The following is a 15,742-nucleotide window of genomic DNA, read 5'->3' on the forward strand; positions in this document are numbered from 1 at the left end:
AAAAAAAAAAAAGAGATGGAGCCCAGGTAAGGTGTGGTTTTCTTGGACCAGAGGAAAAAACCTGTTCAATGCCCAGGTGATCTCTCTCTGTGTCATTCCATGGGACATCGCTGTGCTTGAATCTCTCATTTCCTGTCTCATGAGTTTTCTTCTTATAATAAATAAAAAATATAATTGTTGTATTCTTTAGCTAGCCTGGTTATTTCAACACTTGGAGCCCAATGTATTTGGATATAGAAATCCTGGCCCTGACTGCCCATTGTTCTTAGAGCGCTTCCTGCTCTGCAGACATCTGCTCTCAGCATGCCTCAGCTGTGGCCTGTATGCAGAGCTAGCAGTTCATTTGGATAGTGGATAATAGAGTAAATACTTGTGAGATATTATTTATGGATAATTTACATTGGTATAATTTCCGTACATTGATAAAAGTTCAAATTATATTTGTTATTTCTCTTTACAATATTTGTACACATATGCAAAGTTATTCTGTCAGATTGTAAACATGCATGTTTCTACCTCTGCTTAGGACATTTTGTATATTGATACAACATTTAGGATATATTTTCATATTGTATTATATATTATTCTTACCTCTGAACAAGACACTTATACATTGTTTACACTTTAAGGTCTTTGTTGTCATTTGCTGCCCATTTGTTCACAGATTGTTTAATATTCTGACATGAAGTCTTGGTCTTTAAATTATACAGGTATTAAATATTAGGTCAATAATTGTTCATGATATATATATATATACAGTAATATTAATTAGGCTCTTTAGATACATAGTGATTGTATTCTGGATAGATAGGTAACCACTTGAAGGATCTGTAGAACATGGCATTTAAATAAATGAGGGTTCTGTTGACAGAGACATGATTGCTCCTAAGAGCACCAACCTATTACCAAGAGAATGTTGAGCACTGACACTCCACTTGGAGTTTGTTTTCTTCTTGACACAATTGGCCTTTGGGCAAGGAACTGCCCATGCCTCAACCACTGACAAAGTATATGGTATCCAGAATGGATAAGCAGGACACAAGAAAAGACTGTCAAATCTTACCAAGACAGGGTAAGGCAGTTTTAAAATTTTTCTGCCTCTAAAAATGGTCTATCAGTTTTCATAGGCCTTAGACAAAGTTGGTTGCTTCAACATTGCAAATGCAACTTTGGGTGGTTGCTCAGATAGCTAATTGTCTCCATCATAATCTGCTCACATGGAAGCTACTTGATTGCACTTCCTGTCTGATCAGGTAAGATTATATTCCTTCTCAGGCCTTCAGTGGGGTAGAAGATTACATATTTGTAGTTGCCTTCCTCTTATGATTTAGCCAAGCTTATTTCCAATGTAAAATTTAGACTCCTTGAAATAAAATGTTTATTAAAACATTTGTCGTGTGTTCCTTGCTTAATATTGTTTATGATTTTTATAATTTTATACTTGATATCTATTCCTATTTTATATAGTTTTGTATTGGGAGTAAATCACTCTTGTTTAGACAAAAGGGGGAAATGATGGGGAAAACCTTGTTAGCCAATTATCTTTAAGACGTGGAACACAGGTAAGGGATGTTTTTCTGAGACCTGAGGAAAAACCTGTGCACTGCCCAGGTGCTTTCTATCTGCACCATTCCCATGAGACACTGCTGTGCTTGGATTTCTCATTTCCTGTTTCGTGAGTTTTCCCCTTATAATAAACAAAGATATAATTGTGTTCCCAAATATTGTTTATAAATGTTCTTTTACATTTAAAAGGGATATGGTATAGATATGGATAATTTGCATTGGTATGGATTTTGCTTTATTGATATAACTTTAAGGTCAATTTTGTTATATGTATATGTATTTCTGCTCTTGATTAAGGTATTGTGATTGTGTAGTTCATTTAAAAATGTAATGTATAACTAAAGATATAGGCTGTTAATAAATAATCATCTATAATAGTCAAGTTTATAGTCATGTTAGTTAGATTTTCTTAATGTGCATAGATATATTTCAGATAGACATTCTTCATATCTTTCTAAGACAACAGAATATTTAATTTAATGTTTTAATAACTTAGGGTTTTCATGACAATGCTCCTGGCAGCACCAATCTACTTCATGAAGAAGATGGGCATCAAAGAGGCTCCTTATGGAGTTGGTTAGCCATTTGGGCAAGAAACTGCTCTTACCTGGACTGTTGCATAAACTGAACATAAAGAACCCATAGATAGATGACTGCAAAACATGCCTAAAGTTGAGATGATCCTTTGGGTTCCTGTCTCAGAAAAGTCTGTGAGACATTCTACAGGACACAAAAGAGAGTGACTAAACTATCTTTAAAATTTCCTGCTTCATGGAAAAGTCTGCTAGATACTATGGGTCTGTAGGCTAAATATGGATGCCCCAACGATACAAAAGAACTTTGAGTAACTGTATGGGCAGAGAGATGTCTCTGTCATTTTTAGAGTTTGGAATTTGCTTATTTCTTGTTTACTTAGGTAATATTTTATCCTTCTGGAGTCTTTGATGGAGTTGAAAAATAAATAGTTATAGTTTTCCATTGTTATGATAAAAGATAAAATATATCTAAATAATGTAACTGTAATTCTTGCTTGATACCTGTTATTTGTAATTTTACTATGTTAAAGCCTTCCTTTTTGTTTAAACAGAAAAGGGAACTGATGTATGAATCTCTTCTTAGTTGTGTTGCTTTTATTGGTTATTAAAGAAACTGCCTTGGCCTAGTTGATAGGGCAGAACTCAGGTGGGCAAGGAAGACAAACCAAAATTCTGGGATGAAGGGAAGTATGGCAGACACCATGAATCTCCAGCCTGAGATGAACGTAGGTTAGAATCTTGCCGGTAAGCCACAGTCACATTGTGATACACAGATTTAATAAAAATGGGTTAATCAGGATGTGAGAGTTAGCCAATAAAAGGCTAGAGCTAATCGGCCAGACAGTAATTTAACTGATACAATTTTTGTGTGGTTATTTCAGAGGTAAGCTAGCCAGGCAGTGTGATGCGGCCTGCTCTCCCTCTTACTACAGATTGGTGCCTGAACAGGGAACTGAACCCTGGACAGGTATCAGCTGGTTGGGTGGGACAGAAGAATGGGCCCTGCTCCTTCTACTACATTGTATTCTTTAGCTAGACTAGTTATTTCAACAACTGGCTAAGCAGCAATATGTCTGTGTCAATTCTAGAGTTTTGGGAGTTGCTTACAATGCACTTAGGTAATATTTTACATCTTTCTGGAGTGATTGATGGTGTTGAAGAATAGATAGTTATAACTATAGTTTTCTTTAGTTATGATAAAAGATAAAGTAGATATAAATATTATAATGGTAATTCTTGCTTGATATCTGTTTTGATATTGTATGTAATCTTGCTATTTTAAAACTAAAACTTTTCTTTTTATTTAAACATTAAAGGTGAAACGGTTTGGTAAGTCCTTTTGTCTACTTTTTGTTTTTATTGATTAATGAATAAAGCTGTTTTGGCCAGTGCCTTAGCAGAACAGGGCAAGGCAAGAGTTCCAATCATATAGAGGAAGATAAAGTAGGGGAGTCATAAGACGCCATGTAGTCAGCAGAGGAAAAAGATGCAAGCTGTCAGCTGGAACTTTTCCAGTAGGCCACAAGCCTCATGGAAAAATATAAAATAATAGAAATGGATTAATTTAAGATATTAAGAGGTAGCCAGAAATAAACTTAAGCTATTGACCAAACAGTATTGCAAATAATATAGTTTCTATTTGATTATTTTGAGTCATGGCTGTTGGGAAACTAACTTTCAGCCTCAGCCAACAGAGAAAAAAATGGGGAGAGAGGGAGGGAGAGAGGGAGAGGCAGTTAGGGTACCCTTTTCTTATCAAGAGATATACTTTCCAGGGAGTGGAGGTAGGGTAAGAGGCAACATTCATGAATTTAGACTACTATCAGACTAAATCAGGGAGACAGGAATAAAAGGTATTAGAGTACTTATGTTTGTTTCAAGAACTAGAGTCCACAGAGATTAGAGAAAATTTCACATTTCTTGACTGACTTACCCATTTTTTTTAAAAAATTATCTTTGAGACCTTATATTCTTTCTTATGGTTGACCTAATATACCAGTGAGGTGTAGGAGCAGAGAGCTGTTTGTTAATTCCCGGCTGCCCGGCTAGCTTATACCCAAAATAATCACTCATACACAGTAATAATTAAATAACTGCTTGGTCCATTAGCTCTAGCTTCTTATTGGATAACTCATATTAATTTAATCCATTTCTATTAATCTGTATATCACCATGTGGCTGTGGCATACCAGGTAATGTTCCCAGTATCTATCTCCAGAGGCTCCATAGCTTCTCTATAACTCTGCCTTTTTTATCCTATGCTATAGGCCAAGCCAGTTTCTTTATTCATTAACCAATAAAAGAAACACAAACACAGAAAGACCTCCCACACCAGTGAGGCTTTTATTTAGGCTTTTTATTTGACTTTATGAGTTTTTCATTTCATGTTTTATTTCAGTTTGGCTTATATTCAGAGATTCTATTGTTTGTTAAATTTTACTTTCATATCTTGAATTATTTTCGTTATTTTCTTGAACTATTTAAATTTTGTCAGTTTTGATTTATACCCTCTTTGATCTCCCATATGATTTATAATTGTTTTTTGAATTCTTTGTATACAAACTAATTTCTGAAGGAGACACACTGTCTTTGCTTTTTATTTTGTGTATGTGTTTTACAGTGGCAATGGAGTTATGTATAGTTGAGTTCTATATGGTTTTTCTTGATCTGAATATCTGGTCTCAACATTTTTAGATATGTACATCATTGCTGTTACACAATTTATAACTTTGTGTTTTAGATGCATTATTCTCAAGGATCAGTCTTGGAATCATTTTGGGTTTCTACATTTAGAATCTATGTAGTCCCATGTTTGTGTGAGATCTGGGGTGTCTCCTAGATAAACAGGCAGTAGATAAATCCAATTAATATCAATCATCAAATAAATCATGATTAATGATCATGGGATATGTTCTTTGATTGAGTTTTTGAGTATTTTTTATCTAAAAATTGTGCATGTATGTTCATCAGTGGTATTGGTCTATAGGTTCTTTTGGGGGTGTTATTATTTTTTCTTCAACCTATTTTGTTATTATAGTATATTGGCTTCATCAAAGGAGTTTAATAATATTACTTCCTTTTTTTCATTCTTTTTTGGTTTCTTGAGATAGGGTTTGTCTAGCTTTGGAGCCTGTCCTAGAACTAGCTCTTGTAGACCAAGCTGGCCTTAAACTCACAGAGATATGTCTGCCTCTGGCCCCAGAGTGCTGGGATTAAAGACATGCACCACTGCCAAAAAGCTCTCCATTGATATTTTATATAATAAGTTGAGGAGAATTGGTGCTTATATTTCTTTATGGTCTAGTATAATTCTTCTGTAAATTCATCTTGACCTAGACCTGGACTGATTGAGATTTTTTTTTTAGTTAGTACTCCAATCTTATTGCTTTTTACAAATCTCTTAAAATTGGTTAACTCATCTTGTTTTATAATGGATGGGTCAGATGCACTTAAATCTATTTGTTCCAATTAGGTTTTTCACTATAGTGAAATGTATAATTCTAAGGGATGTCTTTCTATTTTTTTCCAAATTTCTTTGGTGTCTATTTTTATCTCTTTATTTTATTTTGTTACTTTAAATCTTCTTTATCTTTCTCTTCGGTAATTTGTCTAATTATTTACCAATCTTATCTATCTTTTAAAAGACAATACTTTATTTCACTGATTTTTTTTGTTTCAATTTCATTGATTTCTTCTTTGGCTGTATGTCCTCTTATCTATCAATTTCTTTTGGACTATTATTTTTTAAGTATTAAATTATATATTGAAGATACTTATGTAAACTTTCTCTGAATATGCTTTGTATCTTTGAAAATTCCATACATGTATATAACATACTGTAACATGAGAGCCAGCTTGTTGGGGTTTATGTCCTGCCCAGTTCCCTCAGATTGTAAGCCCCAAAGAAAATCACACAGAGAGTCTGCATTAAATATAAACTGATTGGCCCATTAGCTCATTCTTCTTATTAGCTCTTATAACTTATATTAACCCATTATTCTAGTATATGTTAGCCACATGGCTCAGTACCTTTTTTGGCAGGGCAGGTCACATCTTGCTTCTTCTCTGATCTGGGCAGGACTGTGGAAAGAGCTTCCTTCTTCCCAGAATACTCCTGTTCTCATTGATCCATCTCTACTTCTTGTCTGGTTGACCAACCTATACTTTCTGTCTGGCTACTGGCCAATCAGCATTTATTTAAAACATAATTGACAGAATACAGAATTGTCCCCCATCAACATACTTTGATCATAGCTACCAACTAACATCCCTCTATATTACACATGGATCACCTAGCACATCTCCTGACTTCACAATTGCTTTAAAAACTAATAACACATTACCAGCAACCAAACTCCAAAAGTGATTTGATTCTTTCTATTTACCAACATTTATCAACAACCATTAAATCCTCAGCTAAGGATGAGGCCTCTAGAACAAGTACGCTTTTTATGCTGAAATTTTGACTAACTTGATGCTGTGCAGGTAACCACAATTGTAGAAACATTATGTGTACAATGATCCACTGTCCAGAATACAAATTCCAAAGACCTCTTCCCACCCTCACCTCTTACATTTTTTATATCTCTCTTCTATGACATTCTTTGAGCCTTATGTGAATAGACATTGATGTAGATGAATTATTTATGGGTAATAGCTCAGTCACATATTCTTGGCACAATGTATGTATGATCATTGTATGGCCTAAAACAATAGAGTTATACCTTAAAGTGATAGGTGCAACCACTCCTTGTGGTAAGAGAAATTACTTCAAGAAAATTATCAGAGGGTAGTGTTTAAATATTAGAGGGACAGTAACAAAAATATTTGATCCATAGAATAAGGACCATTTGGTGTATTTTCTCAGATTTCCAGGATAGGTGCTACAGGGTATATGAGAACTACCTACAGAGGAAGTAGGTACTCTTAGGGAGTAATGAGATGGTGAGGAAGTTTAGCATACTTACTGCCAAGTCTTTATACAAAGGGTAGAGGTAATCGTTTCAGGTCCTCAGAAAATAGCATTGAAGTTTTTAATGGGTAGAAAGTACAGGTTCAATCTGCAAAGTGAAAAGTCCTGAAAAAGGACATGAGTCCTCAGATCATAAAGTTACAGTACCCATCAGAGGAGACTGTAAGATACTATCAGCAAAGTAAATAGTATTAGAAAGAATTTGACTGGCAATATAGGCAGCCACCATTTTCAGAAGACTGGTTTGAAGTTCCTAAGGGACAATATAGAGGAGTTAAGTCTCAGTAATCACATTCGTAGTGCAAGTCCTAAGAAGGATGAGCTAGGATTCCATTAGCATAACAAGTGTAGGTCCTACTAACAGTATACACAGTAGTGTTCCTGGAAAATTGGCATTGATTATCCATAGGATATGGAATAAGATAAGCTCTGGTGGCAATATAGGTAATGCCAGAGCCTCAGAAGACTTCATTTTCTTTTTTTTTTTTTATTTTCCAATAAAGGGTTTCTCTGTGTAGCTTTTGTGCCTGTCCTAGAACTAGCTCTCTAGATCCATCTGGTGATATGGGATTCCCTTCTTATGCTGTGAATATATTGGTGAATAAAGAAAGTGCCTTGGTCTGTTGATAAGGCAGAACTTAGGTAGCCAGGGAAAACTAAACTGAATGCTACAAGAAAGGAGGTAGAGACAGAGAGAAGCCATGGAGCTGCCCCTGGATATAGATGCACTGAAACTTTGCTGGTAGGCCATGACCTCTTTATGATGCACAGATTAATGGAGATGGGTTAAGATGTAAGAGTTAGCAAATAAAAAGCAAGAGCTAATGGGCCAAGCAGTAATTTTAAAGAAGATAATTTCTGTTTGACTGCTGGGTGGTCTGGAAATAAACAATAGACCTCTTACAACAGTCTGGCCCTGAACTCACAAAAATCCTCCCGCTGCTCCCTCCAAAGTGCTGTATTTATAGGTGTGCTCTACCACTATCTAGCCAGTTTTTATATTTTAAACATGAGTTATGGGTATCAAACTTAAGATCTTTAAACTTACATGACAAATATTTTACCAACTAAGTCATCTCTTCAACCCAAGAAACATTTTTTTTCTAATGAAGTAAAAAATATTTAATTAAGCATATTTTTTAGAACAATCTTTCCTCATTTTACATACCTATCTCAGTTCCCAGTCCTGTAGTAATATGAATGGCAGGGCTGAGTCCCCAGCACCCCAGCAACCTGCTAGCTTATGCCCTGAAATAAGTACATGGACACTGTATTCTTTTAAACACTGCTTGGCCCATTATATCTAGCCTCTTCTCGGCTAACTCTCGCACCTGGACTAGCCCATTTCTAATAATGTGTGTAAGCATCCCAAGGTGTGCTTACCAGGAAGATTCTAGCCTATATCCATCCTGGGTCGGAGCTTCATCGTGTGTGTCTCTGAGAGGAGCTATGGAGTCTGTCTGAGGAGTCTTACCTTACTTCCTCTTCCTCCCAGCATTCTGTTCTGTTTACTCCTCCCACCTATGTTTTAACCTATCAGGGCAAGCAGTTTCTTTATTTAATTAACCAATGACTTTCCTCCATCATTTGCCCTTTTTCTGTTTAAACAAAAAAAGAAGGCTTTCATTTTAATATAGCAAAATTACATATAACAAAACAGTTAACAAGTAAAAATTACAATAATCTTTATCATAACTAAGGAAAACTATAACTAACTATTCTTCAACTCCATCAAAGACTCCAGAAGGATATAATATTACCTAAGCAAACAAGAAGTCCAAGCTCTAGAAATGACAGAGACATCTCGCTGTCTGGACAGTCACCCAAAGTTCTCTTGTACCATTGGGGCATCCATCTTCGGCCTCCAGGCCAATAGTATCCAGCAGACACCTCCACAAAGAAGGAAATTTCAAAGACAGTTCAGTCACTTTCTTTTGTATCCTGCAGAATGTCTCACAGACTCTTTCATGAATCAGGAACCCTGAAAGACTATCTCACCTTTAGACAAGTTCAGCGGTCCTCTCTCTGAGGGTTCTCTGTTTTCAGTTTATGCAACAGTCCGGGCAGGAGCAGTTTCTTGCCCAAATGACTACCCAACTCCATAAGGATCCTCTTAGATGTCCATCTTCCTCTCGAAGTATCTGGTGCTGTCAGGAGCAGACATGTCTCACTGGCATGAAAAGTTCTAAGTTATTAAAATATTTTAAATGCCATATTCTGCAGCCCTTGGGAGATATGAAGAATGCCTATCTGAAATATATCTCTGTATATCTAGAAAATCTAACTAACATGACTACAAACTTGACTATTATAGATGATTATCTATTAACAACCTATATACATTATATTTTTAAACGAACTACACAATCACAATACCTTAATCAAGATCAGAAACACATATACATATAACAAAATTGACCTTAAATTTAAATCACTAAAGCAAAATCCATATCAATGCAAATTATTCATATCTATATCATATCCCCCTTTAAATGTAAAAGAACATTTATAAGCAATATTTGGGAATATGGACGTAGTTATTTCTCTCTAAACTGCTTCCTGCTGTATAGGGGCACTGCTAATCAGGTCTTTTAGGGTATAACCTGTCTGTGAGGTTCATCTCAGTCAGCAGTTAAGCGAAGCAGTTTTCTAAAGGTGTTCATAGCAACCCTTCAGGAGGGCATGGTCCATCATACCATATTCGGATAGCCTCTCACCCTCTGTGAATACATAATAAGAAACTCCTTTCCAAAGCATCATGTCCTTAGATTCAAATTTCAAAGTCAAGGCAATTTCAAAATATCTATGTTGGATTAGTTCAGCAGCATTTATAAACAAATATCTTTTCACAGCTGTTGCTCTTTTCTCAGGATTCAAACAATTCAAACAAAGCATAATAGCATACAGTATCAAAATTCTCTGTGTATTTTCCATCTTTGTACGCTTTATTTTAACCTCTATTTCGTTTATTTTTACTTTTATTTTATATTCTCTGTATCTTTGTCCTAGAATAACTCTGTAGACCAGGCTGTCCTTGAACTCTCAGAGATCCGCCTGTCTCTGCCTCCCAGGCATTGGGATTAAAGGTGTACGCTATTACACCTTGAACTCACAGTGATCTGTTTGTCTCTGCCTTCTAGGTACTGGGATTAAAGGTGTGTGCTACCACACCTTGAAGTCACAGAGGTCAATCTCCCTCTGCCCCCCAAGTGTTGGGATTAAAGGTGTGTACTACCACACCCAACCACCCTCTTTCTACCTTTTTTTAAAGAACTTTTAACTTTTAGCTTGCATATATTTTTAACTCACTGTAAACCATTTAGAAATTTTCTTTGTCTTTGAATCTGTCTTTACTGTATATCTCTCTTTTTCTGACCACACGAGTCTTTAATTTACCAAGCAATATCAGTAGGACTAAAGCCGTGGCTTTGCTGGCTAGATGTAGCCCATTCCTTAGCTTTCTGCCATTCCAACCTTCTGGCTGAGGTACTGGCCAGAGCTGCATTCAGTACCACAAGTCTACAGCGTTTCAAGGTCCTTGCCAGCAAACAAGCTACAACACTCAAATGCTCTCTCTGTAGCTGACCTCCTGCCTCAAAGAGTCAGAGTTTGCCCTGGCAGTACAGACCAGAAAGCCAGCATTTTCAAAGGGCACAGCTTTTTTCCTGCTAAGGCTCAAAACCGAAAAGCATGCGTTCAGCTTTTCATCAACACTGTGTTTCATGGCAGGACCTCTCTGTAAACTCTGATGGTTTTATCAGCTTCTGCTGTTAGCAACCGGCTTTCCGACTTATCAAAAGAACAAGCAAATATTCCTGAGTCACTGTCCAAAGACCCGGGCTGGACTGCAGCATGGACCAACTGAAAATTGTAGCCAGTTCTCCAGTCCCAAAGGTGCATGGTGCCATTGTCAGATCCAAACACAAGCACTCCGTCGGCATTGAATGCCAGCATGTTGATGTTTAAGTTATGACTGGAGAGATTCTGAATGAAGCCTCCGTCAGGGAACTTCCACTGCTTTATGTTATCTGGAGACCTCCTGCCTCAAACAGTCAGAGTTTGCCCTGGCAGGATGCCCCAGAAAGCTGGCGTTTTAAAACAGCACAGGTTTTTTTTTCCTGCTGCTGAGTCAGGAAAATTTCAAAATGGAGGATGTACCATTTTGTGCTAGTTCTGGGGCCGCCAGGTAGGAGCGGCACTCAGCACATTAATTCTGAGACTGAGCGTGCAACACAGAAATTCTTTTCATCCAAGTTACATCCAAATCTGACACGCAGAGCACTGCACAGTCTGAAAATGCTTCTCTGTATAGCGGCAGGAATCCCTCATGCTCTCCCGCCTGCCTAAGCCTGATTTGGCCATCTGCCCAGGTGCAGGCGGGGAGCGCTGAGCCATCAGCACAGACTCAGAGCACTCTCCTTCCGATCCCAAGTGGTAACACAAACATCTAGTCCCATAAAAGCCACTGAAATGTTTAAAGCCAGAGTTCATGCTGGCAGCACAGCCCCAAGAAGCTGCGCTTTAAATTGACACAGCGTTTTTTCTACTGCTGTTCTCAAATCAGGAAATCTCTCTACAGCATGCCACCAACAAACAGCAAAAATCTGTGTTAAACTCTCTTTCCCTTATTTTTAAGCCTTCTCAGGTTTTTAAGTGGATTTAGTCCATCACGTTGGGTGCCATTTGTAGTAATATGAATGGCAGGGCTGCGTCCCCAGCACCCCAGCTGCCTGCTAGCTTATGCCCTGAAATAAGTACATGGACACTGTATTCTTTTAAACACTGCTTGGCCCATTATATCTAGCCTCTTCTTGGCTAACTCTCACACCTGGACTAGCCCATTTCTAATAATATGTGTAAGCATCCCAAGGTGTGCTTACCAGGAAGATTCTAGCCTACGTCCATCCTGGGTCGGAGCTTCATCGTGTGTGTCTCTGAGAGGAGCTATGGAGTCTGTCTGAGGAGTCTTACCTCACTTCCTCTTCCTCCCAGCATTCTGTTCTGTTTACTCCTCCCACCTATGTTTTAACCTATAAGAGCAAGCGGTTTCTTTATTTAATTAACCAATGACCTTCTTCCATCACATTCCCTCCTCTCCTCCCATTGTCCCACCTTCCCCCAGCCCTCATTAGCTACATAGAGAGGATAAGGCTTACCATGGGGAGTCAACAAATTCTGACACATCACTTTGAGGCAAGACTGAGGCTAGCTATCTAGGTTTAGTAATTTATCCCTCCAAAAAGAATGGGTTCTAAAACACCAGTTCAAGTACTAGGGATAAATCCTAGCCCCACTGTCAGTGGTCCCACAGACTACTCAAGCCACATAACTGTCACCAAGATTCAGTGGGCCTGGTTTGATTCTGTGCAGGTTCCCCTGTTAGCAGTCCAGAGTCAGTGAACTCTCATTAACTCACATAGTAGTATCCACATTATGATAATGACCTCTTTGCTCATGTTATCACTTCTCGTTCTTCTTTACTGATCTCTAAAAACTCAATCCAGTGTTTGGCTGTGAATCTTTGTATCTGCTTCCATCAGTTGCTGGATGAAGTTTCTATGATGACAATTAAGGCAGTCATCAATCTGCTAACAGAGAAAGGCCAGTTCAGCTATCCTCTACACTAGTGCATAAGGTCTTACCTGAGCCCTTTCGTGTTGATTACTGAGAACTTCCTTAGTGTCAGTCTAAACAGAGATTACTTGAGGTAAAAGATTCATGGCAAAATATGCTGAGGGTTTGAAGCAGAAGGACAAGGTAATGTAAAGGTTTCCAGGAAAGACAGTACTTGGAAGGTTGACAATCAAAAAAGATGTTATAATATTCTATCTCTATCTGACCATCCCAGCCCTTTCACTAAAGTTTCTGTCACCTTCAAGCAAAGGATTAATATTTCACATCATAACATCATTCTGTTGTGTAATAAGGCCCTGTGAATTAAAACATTTCAATTTGTGAAATGAGGTCTCTTAAAAACATGTAAAGCACATTCTTGAATATCAGATCAGAGTTCATTGAGATTCAGTAAATAAACAACCCATACATCTCAAGGAGTCCCTGAAACTTAAAAGATGTCCAAAGCTCCTTACTCACAGGCTATCTAAACAATACAAATGAGGAGAGGAGATTCACCAGCCTATTGAACTGCCAGCAGGTTGTGTAAAGAGACACAGGGATGTAACATTTGTGAGTCATCTCTCATTCTGATGTGAGCTTTTCATTAATGTAGTTGCCTTAGGGTTGTTTATATTCATGTAGGTAATCCCTCACATCATACGTCTTAAAGTAACTCCAATAAACTATGGGTTTTCCAACTTGTACATTGATAGAATTATTTATTTTGTCTTGGGTTCCCTATCTCTGCTGAGTACATGTTTGTTCAGAATTATCCTGAAAAAGTCATACAACACCATCAATACCTAGAAATGAGGTGACAGAACCATGATAAGTTTGGGAGTGGAGGGTGCATGAACCCTGAAGTGGGTGCTTAGCCGTACAAATAAGGCTGATATGTGTGAGGAAGAAATCAGTTGGGGGGAACTCTAACACAGCTACTGTTTTCTTTTTTTTTAATGTTGTATAGAATAGTATGCCTTATTGTCATGATGTTGCATGTTTTCTGAAATGTTTGATGAAACATGCAAATAAAACTGTTGCATGAGAATACCATGAATTTATGTTGGACATAATACATAGTGGAATTCCCGCATGATGAATAAAGTCTATCAAATGCATTTAGAGAAGAAGTAGAAGGAAACATTTTAAAAATAACTTCATGAGGATGATGGAAACCTTTAAAGAGGAAATGAAATTTTTTTTAAAGAAATGGAGGAGAAAACAAACAAAAATTAGAAGAAATCAATAAATCTCTCTAAGAAAACCAAGAAAAAGCAATCAAACAGGTGAAGCAAACAGTTCAAACAGTTCAAGATTTGAAGACTGAAAGAGAGACAATAAAAAAAAAACACAAATCAATGGATTTCTGGATACAGAAAATCTGAATAAATAAAAGGTAACTACAGAGGCAAGCATACACCAACAGATCTGATTCAGAAGATGGAAGGGAGAATCTCAGGTGTTGAAGATACTATAGAGGAAAAAAAAAGATTCATTGGTCAAAGAAAACATTAAATCCAACAAATTGTTCACACAAAACCTTCATAAAATCTGGGATACTGTGAAAATAACAAAACCTGGAATAATAGGGATAGAAGAAGGAAAAGAACTCTAGCTCAAAGGCAAAGAAAATATATTCAACAAAATCGTTGAAGAAAACTTTTCCAATATAAAGAAGGATATGTCTATGAAGGTACAAGAAGCTTACAAAACACCAAATAGACTGGTTAAAAAAAAGTTCCCTCTCCATATAATAATCAAAACACATAACATACAGAATAAAGAAAGAACATTAAGAACTGAAAGGAAAAAGTCAAGTAACGTATTAACATATAAAGGTAGACCTACGAGAATTACACCCAACTTCTCAATGGAAACCATGAAAGTCAGAAAGTTCTGAAGAGATGTGCAACAGACACTAAAAGACCATGGATCCAAGCCCAGACTACTATACCCAGCAAATCTTTCAGTCACCATAGATGGAGAAAACAGTAGATTACATGACAAAAACAGATTTAAACAATATTTACCCACAAATCCAGCCCTACAGACAGCACTAGAAAGAAAACTCCAACCCAAAGAAGCTAATTACATCCACAAAATGCAGGAGATATATTATATTCCACCAGCAAAACCTAAAGAAAAGAAACACACAAACACTACTACCAAAAAATAACAGGCATTAAAAAATCATTGGTTATTAATGTCTCTTAATATCAATGGATTCAATATACTTATAAAAGACACAAGCTCACAAAATGGATACAAAAGCAAGATCCATCCTTCTGCTATATACAAGAAACACACCTCAACCTCAAAGACAGATATTACCTCAGAATGAAGTGTTGGGAAAAGATTTTCCAATCAAATGGACCTAAGAAACAAGTTGGTATAGCTCTTCTAAAATCTAACACATTAGACAAACCAAAATCAATCAGAAGAGATGGAGAAGGACACTTTATACTCCTAACAGGAACCATCAGTCAAAATTAAGTCTCAGGCCTGAACATCTGTGTCCCTAATACAAGAGCGCCCCCATATGTAAAAGAAACGCTATTAAACTTAAGTCACACATCACACATCAAACCCCACACACTAATAGTAGGAGACTTCAACACTCCAATCTTGCCAATTGACAGGTCAACCAGACGGAATCTTAACAGAGAAACAAGAGATATAACAGATATCATGAATCAAATGGACTTAACGCACATCTACAGAATATTGCACCGAAACAGAAAAGAATATACATTCTTCTCAGCACCTCATGGAACCTTCTCTAAAATTGACCACATGCTTGATAACAAAGCAAATCTCAGCAGATTAAAAGAAAAATAGAAATAATACCTTGTATCTTACTGGATCACCACAGTTTAAAGTTAGAATTTAGCAACAACACTAATTGCAGAAATCCTACAAAAATATGTAAATTAAATAGTTCAAAATTAAACCATCCCTGGGTCAAGGAAGAAATAAAGAAAGACTTCTGAGAATTCAAGGAAGGCACAATGTATTCAAACCTATGGGACACTCTGAAAGCAGATGCTAAGAG

Source organism: Alexandromys fortis, unplaced genomic scaffold, assembly GCF_014885135.2.
Source record: "Alexandromys fortis isolate MF-2015 unplaced genomic scaffold, M_Fortis_MF-2015_v1.1 scaffold_415, whole genome shotgun sequence".
Taxonomy (NCBI): domain Eukaryota; kingdom Metazoa; phylum Chordata; class Mammalia; order Rodentia; family Cricetidae; genus Alexandromys; species Alexandromys fortis.